Genomic DNA, 13,783 nt, shown 5'->3' with positions numbered 1-13,783 from the left:
TGTTTTGTCTCTGTGTTGTTTAAGGGTGAAACAATTTTAAAATCAGCGGAGTTTGGATGCAGAAGTGGAAGCTGTTCAGCGGAACGTAGCTCCGTGACGTCCAGTTGTTCGGCCTGAGGTTGGTCCAGTTGTGCCGATGGCGCCTCAGACTCCGTCCGTCGGGTACCGGGGATGTGGTCGTCACTGCAGCACCACTCAATACTGTAGCTGAGCTCCGGCTTTGCTGTGACTACAGGCGGTGCTGCAACATGAGAGACGGCTCGTGCCAAGATATTTTGACTCAGACGTTTGCCAAGCACATCATCTCTAATTGAATTTTCAGCTGCAACTGTTAAATATTTGTCATAATTACATTTTTATTAAAGCTGAGATGAATCCATTTGCTGGCAATTCCACTTCTTAACTGTATTGTTAAAACAACACTCCCGTCTGGCAACTGCAGCTATTGCTCTGTTTCCTGTGCTCCACCAACAGATAACATTGAAAAAACAGCAGGAGGTGTTGCTGTCATGTTGTTTCATGGTATTAACGCATCACTTATCACTGTCCCCAACTCGACCTGAGCAACGGAAAAGCAGTTCTAGCTGACGTTAGAGGTGAAAACGAGCACCATCAGCCACAACTGAATGTGGAGAGAAGACGGAGGAAAAGAATTCTGGAAAAATCCCCAAAACTCCTTTGATGTGATGGAGCATCTGCAGACAAGATTTGGTCTGTTGGTAACCAGGAGCAACATGCTAATTAAATATTAGTTTCATCTAAACGCTGGCTTCAGGCTTTGTCTCAACAGTGTCACAACGGTCGGAGCCTCATGATCAACAGGAGCCACGAGGAGGAGGTTCATCTCCCGTGAGGCGCCGAAGCTCAACCACGGCAGGTTTTCATGGAGCGACGCCACAGTCTGGGCTGAAGCCACGGGTCAGAACCGGACGCTGCCATTCGCGCTTCAGTTCTGTCAGACGTGATTTTGTGGGAATAAAGACGTCGCGGTTTTCGAATTCTTCGAGGCCCCCTGGATTTTTTCAGGCCTGTTGTCAAATTGATAAATGAGCTATTGTCTTCAAACAACCTTTGTCCCGACGTTACATCCCAGAATGATAAACTAGCTGTTGACTGACTGCTCAGTTTGTTGTGTAACAATAAAATCCCCCCACAAGCACGTTGACTTGAAGCGTTGGGGCAACACCAGCTTCATTTGGGTATCGTTGATGAAGTAAATAACAAAAGTTAAAAGTGTGGTAGGTGGTTCTTTGACCTTGTTAAATCCTTCTCGCCACAGTTGTGTCTCTGATGATTTATTGTGTGTTTTCTACCCGTGACAGACACCTTCCACACCCCTAATGTAAAGTTTGGTGAATGTGACCGGTTAAAATTTGAATCAGCTCACAGATAAACATACCAGCCACAAATTAATATAATCACCCGCTTTGTTCCAACATGGGCAAAACGTCGTTTAGCTGGAAAAAGACAAACCTCCGTGCAAACATGTTGGCTGCAGTTGAAAGAGCAGCTCTCGCAGGCTCCTCTGTGTGTGGTTTCATGCTTCGCCAGTGTTCGCAGTGATCAAAATTACCCAAGCTTCTCTTTCAACTGCAGGGGATCCATCAGCCATGACGCGGGTGATGTCGGACCCTTTGCAGCCTCGATGGAACAGGAGTCAACAGTTCTGCAGCGTGTCTGCGCGAAGTGGGATCCAGATGAGCCCGGCTCGTACTGTGGGTCAGTCCAACGGGCTCCTGCTCACGGTCCTCACATCTGTGACCTTTCCCTCGTGTCCCTTGAACTCATCGGGCAGCAATAATAAATCACTGGACGAATTCCTCGAGAGCTGCACAGACGCATGCGGCGCGTCCGTTCAAAGGAAACAGCTGTAGCCTCGCCTCGGCCGCTGTTATGTGATGTGACAGGTCCAACTTAAAGCAGGAAACTCGTACTAGGGACTCTATAAAAATAGCAAAAGCCACAGTGAGATGTTAATGGCGAAGCAGAACACGATACATCACAATCACATGGTATGAGAGCACGGCTGCCACCCAAAAATGTGACACATTAAAACAACACTCAGGTGTAAAACCTCATCTTGATGTGAGAGCGGGTTCGTCTGGAGCTTGAGGTCGTATCGTAAAAACCTCTGAGGAAACACACACGCCGGTCTATTTTTAGTCACTGTACACGCTTTCATGCAGACCTGAAGGTTGGACATGTGGCGTTTTATGCACAGGGTTCACACTGGAAACACCGTCGTTCTTTTTTCAGCGCACACTTTGTGAGTCGCTTCAGAAAAAGCACAGTTCCCATACGTCCGCACGCACAGCAGGACCCTGAACGCCACGCAGCCACGGCCCTAGAGGTCCGTGTGCTCAGGTTGCTGAGCCGACCACAGGAGGGCAGAGCCCCACCGCCGTACGGCTCTTTGTGCGTCTGTGGAGGAGCCGACCTCTGGTGCCGCGGGTCGCCTTTGTTTCCTCTGTTGACATTTAAGCCAATTTGAAGTGGCAGAAGGAAAGTGCTCATGCAGAATCCTTCGCGTAAGAGGATGCAGAGGAAGAGGAAGTATTGTATGACTGTATAATTATCCTTCTGAGCAAAATGCTTTGTTTGTGCTTATCTGATCTATTGGTGATACTGATCCACGCCGGGCTGGTACGTCGAGGCATCCGTTTCTTATCAAGGCGCTAAGTGATGAAAGGCTTTAAAGGGAGCAGAGTAAATAGGGATGCGGTGCGGCTGTCTGCTCACTGGACCGGTGCAAAGGCTGCTGACACGCGTGTTTCCAGCTGCACCCTCGGCTTTTACAGCCTCATTTGTCTCAACCGATGAATCGGTGGGACCCACGCGTCTGCTGAGGCCCCCGTCTGTCAGCGCCGATCGTGGATCCGAGTGGGGACCGCTGGATGGTCCGCGGGTCGGAGGAGACGCTCCGTGACGACATGCGGCGGGCGTCTTAATCCTCGCTGACGCTTGGTGAGTCAGCGTGAGTGTGCGTCTCGGCCCCCGCGGACGGGGGAGAGCGGGGAAGTTCCCAGAGGGAATCTTTACGGGTGAGGGCCATAATTAGAATCAGACAAGGACATCACTGTCCCCCGCGTCCGCAGGTGAAACCCAAGAGAACAAGGACGGCGAACGTGAATGGGAGCATTTTGAGCACATCGGGGCCCTTCTGCCTGCCGCGGTGCATGGCTCGGTGCCCATTCGGGCCGACTCAGAACCTCGTGACTGGTGTGTGGGCCACCGGTTACGGTGACGGGCCCGTGGCAGGCAGACGCGCAGCGCGAGGGTAACTTTATACCTCGCGAATCAGCGAGCACAACTATTTGATTTGCAAAGTGCGAGATAGACAAGGAGCTGTTGTTTGGCTGCGGTGGTTGTCTTGTAATGTATTATTATTCAGAGGATGAGATCGACTTACCTCTGGAAGTCCAAGTCGCATGAAAGCAGACGGAGTGTACATGCAGGCAGGCAATTACCCTATGCAGACAAGTGATATTGTGATATTAGCAAAAGGCACCATGTAATCCAGCTTTGTCTTGAATAACATATCCTGCACTCAGCAGAACAGCTGTTTTAGGTATAAACAACCAAGACAGGCATTAATGGTGCCCACAGTCCTTACTACAGTTGCCACATTGGATATAATTTCCCTGATCTAATGCTTGTTGATTTGGTTTACTTGCTCTTAGCATTCTGGGGAAATCCCCTCTTTCATGGACAGAAGGGGAAGTGCTGATGCAGGGGTTTGGATCCTGACACTAAGTGACTAAATAACCACATATGCACACAATCTAGCTTTAAACTCGGCCGAGACCAGGCTTACGGGTCACAGTGTGTTCTACAGTAGATGCACATGAATGATTAATAGGTTTTTAAATGATTGGCACATGTACTGTATGATTAATTAGTTAACATGAATGAATCAGTCATCTGTACAGATGTGTAGCAGGTCATGTCATTTTAAGTATTAGTGATGTGTGTGACTAATATAAACAAGCTCTGCTGAAGTATTTGGGACTATTTGACTGTTCATAGAAACTCTTAATCACACAGACAGTGGAAAATGTGGAAACACTGAGTGTGAGGACGGCAGCGTCTCCCACGAGTCAGACAAAGGGCTGAACCCTGAAAACACACCTGAGCTCTGCGCTGACTCACCAGTGTGTGTGCGTGTGTGTGTGTGTGTGTGTGTGTGTGTGTGTGTGTGTGTGTGTGTGTGTGTGTGTGTGCGTGCGTGCGCGCGTGTGTGTGTGTGTGTGTGTGTGTGTGTGTGTGTGTGTGCGTGCGTGCGTGCGCGCGCGTGTGTGTGTGCGTGTGTGTGTGCGTGTGCGTGTGTGTGTGCCTCTGATGACACCCCTGAGTGGAAACGCACACATACCGTGACGCTGCCTCACAGATCTGATGAAGCAGCCCAGTGAAAGAATGAGCTCATCACCATTTCATCATTTCACCACGACTGCTGAGTTGAGATGGCAGCGTGCAGGTTTCATGGTAGCTGCATTAATTCCACCGGCCAGTGGTTCGCTGTGTTTACACGGCAGTAATTGAGTGACTGCGACCTGATCGGACATGGAGCTGAGTAAGTGTGGGAAGTCCTCCTCTCTTCTAGGACTGTGACCCTCAGCTCAACCCTGTCAGTCACGTCTGCCTTATCATCCAGTGGTTGATTGAGAGATATCCTCAGCGCCACGTAGGGGCATAAAGTCATCCCTTCCACCGATCTTATCACTCAGGAGCCTCGGATTATGTTACACGGGTAAACAAGAAAGGGCAGCGACAGATGGAGCTCAGCACCGTCTCAGGCTCCACCTAATGATGAAGACAGCGAACCGCTCCTCGTCCATGAACACAGTACATGCGTCGGCGAAGCTTTGTCTTTAAAATCATTTTTAGCTTTTGTGACTCATGGTGCAATGGCTGCATCTGTACCTCTTAAACCCAGTATTCTATTTATTTTAGTCCGTGTGGGTGTGAACAAATGTCCGAGATCATCTGTGGAGTCAAACTGGGCCCTGAGACCTGAGCTGTCCAATGTGCTGAACCGGTAAAATGTAAAACACGCCTTCAGAACCATTTATTACAACGTTACTAATCACTTGGTTTTGTTTTAAACTGACTTGTGTCTTTTTCACAGACTAGTGAGTACATTTGTCTTCTGTCACCACTCCTCCGGTTTTCATATACGTGTGTAACTGTTGCTGGCTGCACAGAGAATCCTGCTTCTCTCTCATTGTAGAGCAGTGAAAAGCCGTCCACTAAAGGATCACATCAGCCGGTCCCATGGAGACACTTGGATAAATACGCAGTTAAAATAGAGGGGGAGTCAAGTTGCACCATGAGGTTTTGGTAAGAGAAAGGCAAAGGAAAACGCATTGTGAAAGCATTGTGGTCGCTCTATTTTCTAGCCCAGGTAATTTTCTCTCTCTCTCTCTCTCTCTCTCTCTCTCTCTGTCTTTGCAGACGGGACACCCATAATTTCCCCAACAAACACAAAACAACATTTTTCAAAGCCTCAAAACAAAAGCCAGGAGACCTGATATAATAATTAGAGGCGGGTGAGTGTCGGTCTCGGGAGTCGCTCGCGGCCCGAGGTCGAAGGTCAACGAGGTCACGGCTTGAAGTCGCTCGGCGCTGCCCGTTTCACCTGAGGACGCGCGGTGACGCGACGACTGAATCACAGCGACGCGACGCAGCTGCTTCTTCAGCCGCACAGGCTTTGAATCACCCACAACTGAGCCATTGTTTTTGTATTGTTCAGCATGGAGAAAAAAGTGTACACAAAAAGAGACTAAATGGTTTTGATTAGGCTCCACCTTTTAAATTATTATAAAGGCTTTTTGAAAACAACCAGTCTTCAAGTGAAATTCCCCCTGTGAATCACTCGCAGAGGCAGGCTACCGCCAGAGCAACGGGCCTGGTGGAGATGTACATTATATCCCTTTGAATTTAAAAACTATTCAGCCATAGTAATTCATATTTTCATTTTCTCTGAATAGAGAACTGATATATAATATAATCAGGTCATTGTTGTATGTGGCAGTGGAATGTGCTTCATTACAATTTAAACTCAACTGTTTGGAGCTGGTGGTCCTGGTCCTGGTCCTGGTCCTGGTCCTGGTCCTGGTCCTGGTCCTGGTCCTGGCTCTGGTGGAGGTTTCTTCCTCTCCAGTGGAATCCAGTGCTTGTTGGGTTTCAGTTTAATATGTGAAGTGAATTATGCTAATACGTTGACCCCAATTAGAGGAAATACACGAACGTTCAATATATCATAGATTTAATGTCATCCAGGTGAGTAAAGACTAAAATGTGATCATAACAGCTAACGGTTATAAGAAGAACCAATCGTGACGAATGCAGCCTCCACGCATCCTGTCGGTCGCACTGTGATTCGTCAGGGCAGCAACAAGAGCCAAGGCATTCGCTGCTCACTGACGAGAAGTAACTGCGCTCAGCAGGAGTTCAGGAATTATGAAGGTTGACTTTTATTCCCCTATGGGCCTTTATCAAGACGATGTGAAACAGATATCTGTAAACATGCACTGTATAGAATTACAGCATGTGAGTCCAGACTAACCAAGTTTGTCAGATCTACTGAGCCAAAGGAAAATAGAGCAGTCATTCAGAGATGTTATGCAAGTGTTCTGTCACTAGACCAAAACACCAAAGACTATTAATAATGTAAGAATATTTGTCAAAGAAGGACTAAATCATGCAGAGGATTTCTGGTCTCATTAGTCTTTGCCTGTGGATAAGTGTTAATCTGAGAATGTCACGTATGAAGTGTTTCTAATGACCCAGCGGAGCTCCACATACGTCCAGCAGGTCGTATTTAGTCTCCGTGGATCCTGGACCGGCTCTCCTGCCAAAGACAGCATCATTCCCACATCAGGACGTGCAGACAAATGGTGTTATTCCTGGTGCCGTACCACAGGGTGTCAGTGAAACCTCTACACGGATTTATTGTGAAGCTGAAAAGTTCGATTTCAAAAGGAAACTAAATGGCCCATAGAATCTCAAGAGTCATAATCAGCCCACTTAGCATCTCTCAGTTTTTCCAAGAAAAAAGCATGTCTCGCTCTAACTGAAGCCTGAACTCAAGCCTGTACGTTAGCATCCAGGCGCGACAGGCGACGAGCGGCTCCAACGCGGTGAGACCGTACGACAGAACGAAGGACCACAAAGCTCACAGAGAGGAGCGATGAAACACACAGGACCCTAAACGCACCACGGGGCCTGCGGTGCGGTCCCATGAGCAGGGCATCAATCTTCGCCCCGTATCACCTTCAGCGCTGGAACCCTATTGGCCGAAACAAAAACCCAATGGGACCTCAGCTTTTCCACAGGACCTCAACTCCTATCGGCTCCGCTCTGGGCGGCAGCAGTTAATCGAGAAGCGCGCGCCGTCACCTTTTAAGTTTAAGCGAGGGGGGAACGGTGGCCGGACGCACGGGGGCATTTGTGCCGCAGGAAATTAGAAGCTAACGCAAAGCTGCGGGTGCAGCCAGAGGTCCAGTGTGTGCAGGGAGCGGGGGGGAAGGACGTCTCCAGCCCTCGCTCTGGCGTCTCTTTGTTGTCCCTCGAAACACAACAGAAAGGGAGGGGGCGAGAGGGGGGGGGGGGGGGGGGGGGGGGGGGGGCGAGGGAGCGGGACGTTACAGCCTGTCACAGACAACAATGCCGTCTGCTCTGTGACAGAGACATGATGTCACAGCAATGGAGCCCCTGGCGTGGGGGGGGGGGGGGGGGGGGCTGGGTGGGGCCATACCCCTGTCCTCCCTGCTCCCCTCCCTCCCTCCCTTTTTTTTTTGTGAATGAACCTCTGAGAGCATAATGGGCCCGGCCCGCAGCTCCACTTCCGTTCGGCCGTCATGTGAAACAGTGAGATTTCCAGGTCGCTCATTCATGCGCCGGTCCCCGCTGGGAAGCTGCTGAGAGTGGAGCCTGGAAGAGGATCGCCCTCAGGGGGGAGAGAGAGAGAGAGAGAGAGAGAGACAGGATGACTGAACGTGGGGAGTGAAGGGAGGGCACACATATGGTTTGTGAGGGATCACTATGATGTGGACGGTCCTGACGGTCAGCGTGCACATGGTTCCTGCTTCTGTCTGGACTTTGAGTCTCAATCACTGTTAGATCAGCAGATAAAAAGAAGCAGAGTCGAGCTACTCACCTGCAGCTACCACTAAAAGACGTTCACCCCGTTTTATTCGTTGGGTTGCGTTATATCTTGCTTTGTTTTGTGCATTTTTCCAGACTTTACAAACCACAGCTTCCAGTTAGTGTATTTCGTTCACACCCGGGTGGCACTGAGTGTCATTATTATTAATGTTGTTGTGTGGTACATGACGTTACATGATGATGTCGGGCTTCTTTAATGAAGAATGGGGGAGAAGGGGAAACAAGCAACCTGTCCCAGTCCAAACCACCCGTCTGTAAATCTAGTGCAGCCTTGAGCCGCTGGACCAACTGCAGAGGAAGGAGTCGACTCAAAAACAATTTCGCTAACATTCACCATTGTTCTCATCTGCCTCGTCCAATTAGTTCAACAGAAAAGACCCCGAGGGACGCTTTTAGCACTGAAAGCTCGTGGAGCGCAGGGTCAAGACGGCGTTGAGCAAAGGCCACGGCGTGGGATGGGCTAAATAAAAACAGGTATGATGACTTTGCATCTCTGCATGTGTTCGTCTCGCCTTGATTGCCTGCAGAGCCCGTTGGCTGGAACATTCCCGCATGCTCACCACGGCGGGGACCAAAGACTGATCGCCACAGGTTTGGAAAAACAGAAAGACAGATGGACAGTGAAGCCGGAGATCAAGCACAGACGCACGGGCTAATGGGGAGAGGATCCGCATCCACCATGGGAAGCTTCCCATGGTTGTTGGAGTTTATTATCTCGCCAGAGGAAATCGTAGCCTTTGCCACCCACAAACACTCAATGGCGACTATCAAGTTAAACTGTCAAAGTGAGACGCTGTGACAAAGCCTCCTTTTACACATGAGGGATGACGGTGAGATGGGGACGGGGTGGGGGCTCCAGCTGCTCCCCTGGGAGTGGGAGGGGCAGTGTCACCGTTCGGGGCTGTTGAAAGGCGCACAATGACGCCCGGTATCAGGTTTGGCCGTTTGACAAATGGATCTCCTGCTTTGACTGTGGCGAGTGCAAGGGCCCAACGCGGGGCGCGGGTTAAACGCGAAGCATCTACTGAGGGTTCACAGGATGACGGCCGGCGCGGCCGAAAACGCTGCCACACACGCCAGAACCACACACGCCAACGCCAACGCCACAGCGACTGCAGCTCCTGCCCCCAAACCAAAACCCCAATCACTCCCAACGTCCAGAATCAACCCAGGGTCAGGTTGGAGGAGCTCAGACCCCTCGTCCCCGAAGGAACATGTCTATGGGGTTTGAGACACTGCAGGTAGAATGTGTTTAAAGCTGGAGGTTAAAGGTGGAGACACACTGAGCTGTGCGACTTTGTTACAGGTGACGGGTGTGAAGGTAAAGCTTTGACCTGCAGCCTGTCCAAAATGTAGGACGTGAGAATCTGGCAACGCTGTGGCCCAGTGATGAGGAACACACGCTGAGGAGCGATGGAAGGAGGTCGACACCAACAAGCAGGACTCCACCACACGGGTACACGCCTGATTCAACCTCAGCCGCGTCACAACTCCAGTCCAGGTACTGGAGATCAGTCTGCCAGAAACCAGTCCAGGTACTGGACATCAGTGTGTTTGAAACCAGTCCAGGTACTGGAGATCAGTCTGCCAGAAACCAGTCCAGGTACTGGGGGTCAGTCAGCCAGAAACCAGTCCAGGTACTGGAAATCAGCCTACCAGAAACCAGTCCAGGTACTGGACATCAGTGTGTTTGAAACCAGTCCAGGTACTGGAGATCAGTCAGCCAGAAACCAGTCCAGGTACTGGAAATCAGCCTGCCAGAAACCAGTCCAGGTACTGGACATCAGTGTGTTTGAAACCAGTCCAGGTACTGGACATCAGTGTGTTTGAAACCAGTCCAGGTACTGGAGATCAGTCTGCCAGAAACCAGTCCAGGTACTGGACATCAGTGTGTTTGAAACCAGTCCAGGTACTGGAGATCAGTCTGCCAGAAACCAGTCCAGGTACTGGGGGTCAGTCAGCCAGAAACCAGTCCAGGTACTGGAAATCAGCCTGCCAGAAACCAGTCCAGGTACTGGACATGAGTGTGTTTGAAACCAGTCCAGGTACTGGAGATCAGTCTGCCAGAAACCAGTCCAGGTACTGGGGGTCAGTCAGCCAGAAACCAGTCCAGGTACTGGAAATCAGCCTGCCAGAAACCAGTCCAGGTACTGGACATGAGTGTGTTTGAAACCAGTCCAGGTACTGGAGATCAGTCTGCCAGAAACCAGTCCAGGTACTGGGGGTCAGTCAGCCAGAAACCAGTCCAGGTACTGGAAATCAGCCTGCCAGAAACCAGTCCAGGTACTGGACATGAGTGTGTTTGAAACCAGTCCAGGTACTGGAGATCAGTGTGTTTGAAACCAGTCCAGGTCCTGGAGATCAGTGAGTGCTGCTCAAAGCCGTGGGGGGAATCTGACACTAAACGTGTTCGCATGCTACATTACAAAGCCCTTGGTTGTTGAAGCGCCGAGCGCTTCAGTTGATCCAAACTGGTCCCTGCGTTTTAGCAGCCTGTGCTCACCTTCCAACCCCCAGTCACGTCCTCTCGCAGGCGAATCAGCTCCTCCACACGTTGATCTCATCCCATGTTGTGCGTTTTGGTCTTGTACGTTCTTGAAAACATTTAAGCTTGGAAGCTGCACCGCTACGAATCACATAACAAATTCTATATCATTCATTTGAGAATATCAAACGTATCGCGTGCCTGGAGTTTAGGACGCGAGGAAGTGACCCCAGCGTGACCGCGTACGAGCTTGTCAGCTCCTAAACGTCTGCCGCGCTTTGCTGCAAAATCCAACAGAAACCCCAATTGGTCACATATAAACACAAGTCTGGCGTAAAATTTAAACGTGATTACTAAGTAACAGCAGGTTTCAGGCTAATCAGAACATTCTTACGTTCGCTTAGTTGCACCTAAATTAAACAGACCTGTTTTCCCTCCGTGTTCAGGGTGGCCTTTCCTTCGTTCCGCTTGGCTCCGGGCCGCGTGCTGTTTCCTGCAGGGAAAATCAACGTGTGTACCAACAAACCAGCGGCTCCCTCTGGGGTTCTCATAACTTTGAACACCCCGTATTCTGGCAAAAGCGGCGCTCCGGGGAAGCCGGAACAGATGTTCCACGATTGAGAAAGTGAGAAAAGAGTCGTGACCCCCAGAGCGTGTTGGAGATCGGCCCCGGGCAGGTGTAAATGGCTTTGTTTTCATGATGGAGGGGCTGTGACGGGCCCACGCACACAGGTGTTACAGAAGAAGAACAAGCCAGCGGAGGCTGTTGTGAAACCTGAGGTCAGGTCCTTAAATCATAAGTAAATACGTATACGTTTATATCCGGTATGTCGCCCGCCAATATATGCAGGCTGTTATGCAGATGTGAGGCCTCGCAGGACAGATTCATAACGTGTTCATGAGCTCAGAGGAGAAGTTTGGACAACCCTACCTGGCCGCGTTCCCTTATTTTGGACCATCATCTGATGTCTCCCCGCCTGTTATATATAAAAAGAGAGTCCATTCGATCTGAATGAACTAATCTCACACGCATGAAAACATAAATCACTATATACAAATACATGGAATAAAAGGGGAAATGCTCGAGGTTTGGAATGTCGTCTGGCGTTCCCCTCGCGCTGCATCTCAACCTGCCAGTGACAGGAAGCCCTTCTTTCTCCCCAGACGTTGGCCGGGATCCACCATGTTTCCCCAAACAGCCACCGGTGGAGGCGACGCCTGTGAACCGCGGCCGTCGCTGCGTGAAGCTCGGCAAAACAACGCGCTTCAGAGACTCGATGGAAGGAAAGACACTGTGACGCTGTCAATACAGAAGAATGAGGGAACGTGTGGTGGATTTTAACATATAAACACTGTCTCCATGCGATGGTATCGTATCTCGGCGCTGCTGTTCATCAACTATTGTATTTCCATTAAGTGCTGCTGCAAGCGTTTAATAAGAGTGGGGCAGAGATGCTGAGACCTGACTGAACGCTCCAGGCAGGAGTCCAGTGACTCAGAGCTGGCAGAGACGTGTCATCCATTCCAATAACCTCTGATGTAAAAACGCTTCTTTCCTTGGACCATGTGCTGCGAACAGAGGCCATGGAAAGTAATAACGCTGAACGTTGCTGTAATGATAAAACCTAACGGCTGCCAGTTCTAATCACGGCATCGATCCGAGCAGGCTGCTGCTTCAGATGGAGAAGATAAGGAGCCAACGGGGCGCATCGGTTCTAGCTTCGCCTTCAGAGATCCACAAACAGCCCTTAATACTCACAGAACCACAACGTGGGTCACGATCCATCATCAGGACTGGAATCAATCCCTTTTATTGTTTTTGCAGAGACGAGTTTTATTAAATGATTTCTGCATTTGTTCTGAGGTTTTATTTAATAATATTTAAGTCTACAGAAACCAGTTATTAATTGGTTTGAATTTTTATCATTTCTGCATTTTTCCAATTACTTTTATACTCATCTACATTATTTGATAAATATAAATAGTTGTTATTTTACAGAAAACATTTTTAAACAATACAATAAATAGATAAAGAGTCTTACAGAAACAATATTTTAATGTGCTTTTCTGTCATTTTAATTGTGATTAGTGGAATACATTGAATACCTGTCAATCAGACTCATCAATACACTGTTTACCAGTGTTTTCATTGAGTCGCTTCGTGACACTGTATGAAATGTTTTCCCACAGGAAGAAAAAGCTGAGAAGGACCAAGCGTTTGTGTGACAGCTGGGATTTGCCAACTCTCAACCACGTCTTCTGCGGTCAAGTTTTTCAATATGTCAGAGAACTTTCCCTGTTAAATTAATCTGGCTTTGCTCAGGAAGTTTTTTTTTTCTTTTATTAAACATCATGTAAACCGCAATATAATTAAATTTAGAAAAACAAATAGATTTTTCCATATTTGAAGTTTAACAGAGAAGCCAACTGTGGCACTGATGATGCTAGCGTCACATCTCCGTGGCCTGAACTAAATCATCTTGCAGCCATTGTTCCCAGCAGGACTTTACTTAATAAGCAACACTCTGGTTGTGGGAAACATCACAGCTGAACAAGGACAGTGGACGTCCAAATGTTTTTATAGGCAGAGAGGCGTCAAATTACGGCATGACTGAAGGTTTTAGGAGGCGGCGACTGCTCATTTGATGGTTTATTGAGAGAGATGAGGTGTTTAGTGATGGCAACTGACATAATTCATCAAACTGGCCCCTGCATTTTTATAGTTTAGTTGTTGTCCCTTAGTGCAACTGTTTGTCTGACCGTATATAAATTCATACTGTTGATGCTCTTCTTATTCATGTAGACCGCTTCTGTGCGTTTTTTGGGTTCCCCTCTCTGCCACAGTGAATGATATGAGCCGTACAAACTGAAATTACATTTATGACCTACCCTGTGCCAACGCGGGCACAAAATAAAAGCCTTCCACTGAATCGTTTAGCATATTTATTTAGCTGGCAGCCTCAAAGCGGCCTGCGCGAACGCCTTCATTTGTGCTTTCTGCTGACACACGCTGGAAAAGCGGGGCCAGTGACAGTCACTCTCTCATTAGCAGGTTTCTGGTGCAGACGGCAGAGTCCGTGGGTGGGCTGCAGCCGGAGAGAAGTGTTTGCTTTCTGTATCTGCCTCTTCTTT

General features: G+C 49.1%; 1 long non-coding RNA gene across 1 annotated transcript; it reads left to right on the top strand.

The window, feature by feature from the left end:
* The first annotated feature begins 4,329 nt into the window (after positions 1 to 4,329).
* Positions 4,330 to 5,838, top strand: LOC129604262 (uncharacterized). Its single transcript, XR_008695003.1, has 2 exons — positions 4,330 to 5,337; positions 5,452 to 5,838. It is a non-coding gene; the product is annotated as an uncharacterized LOC129604262 (long non-coding RNA).
* Positions 5,839 to 13,783: the final 7,945 nt, after the last annotated feature.

This window comes from Betta splendens, chromosome 1 (assembly GCF_900634795.4).
Source record: "Betta splendens chromosome 1, fBetSpl5.4, whole genome shotgun sequence".
Classification (NCBI taxonomy): Eukaryota; Metazoa; Chordata; class Actinopteri; order Anabantiformes; family Osphronemidae; genus Betta; species Betta splendens.
The sequence above is the reverse complement of the archived record's forward strand: the minus strand, read 5'-3'. Positions and strand labels throughout refer to the sequence as shown.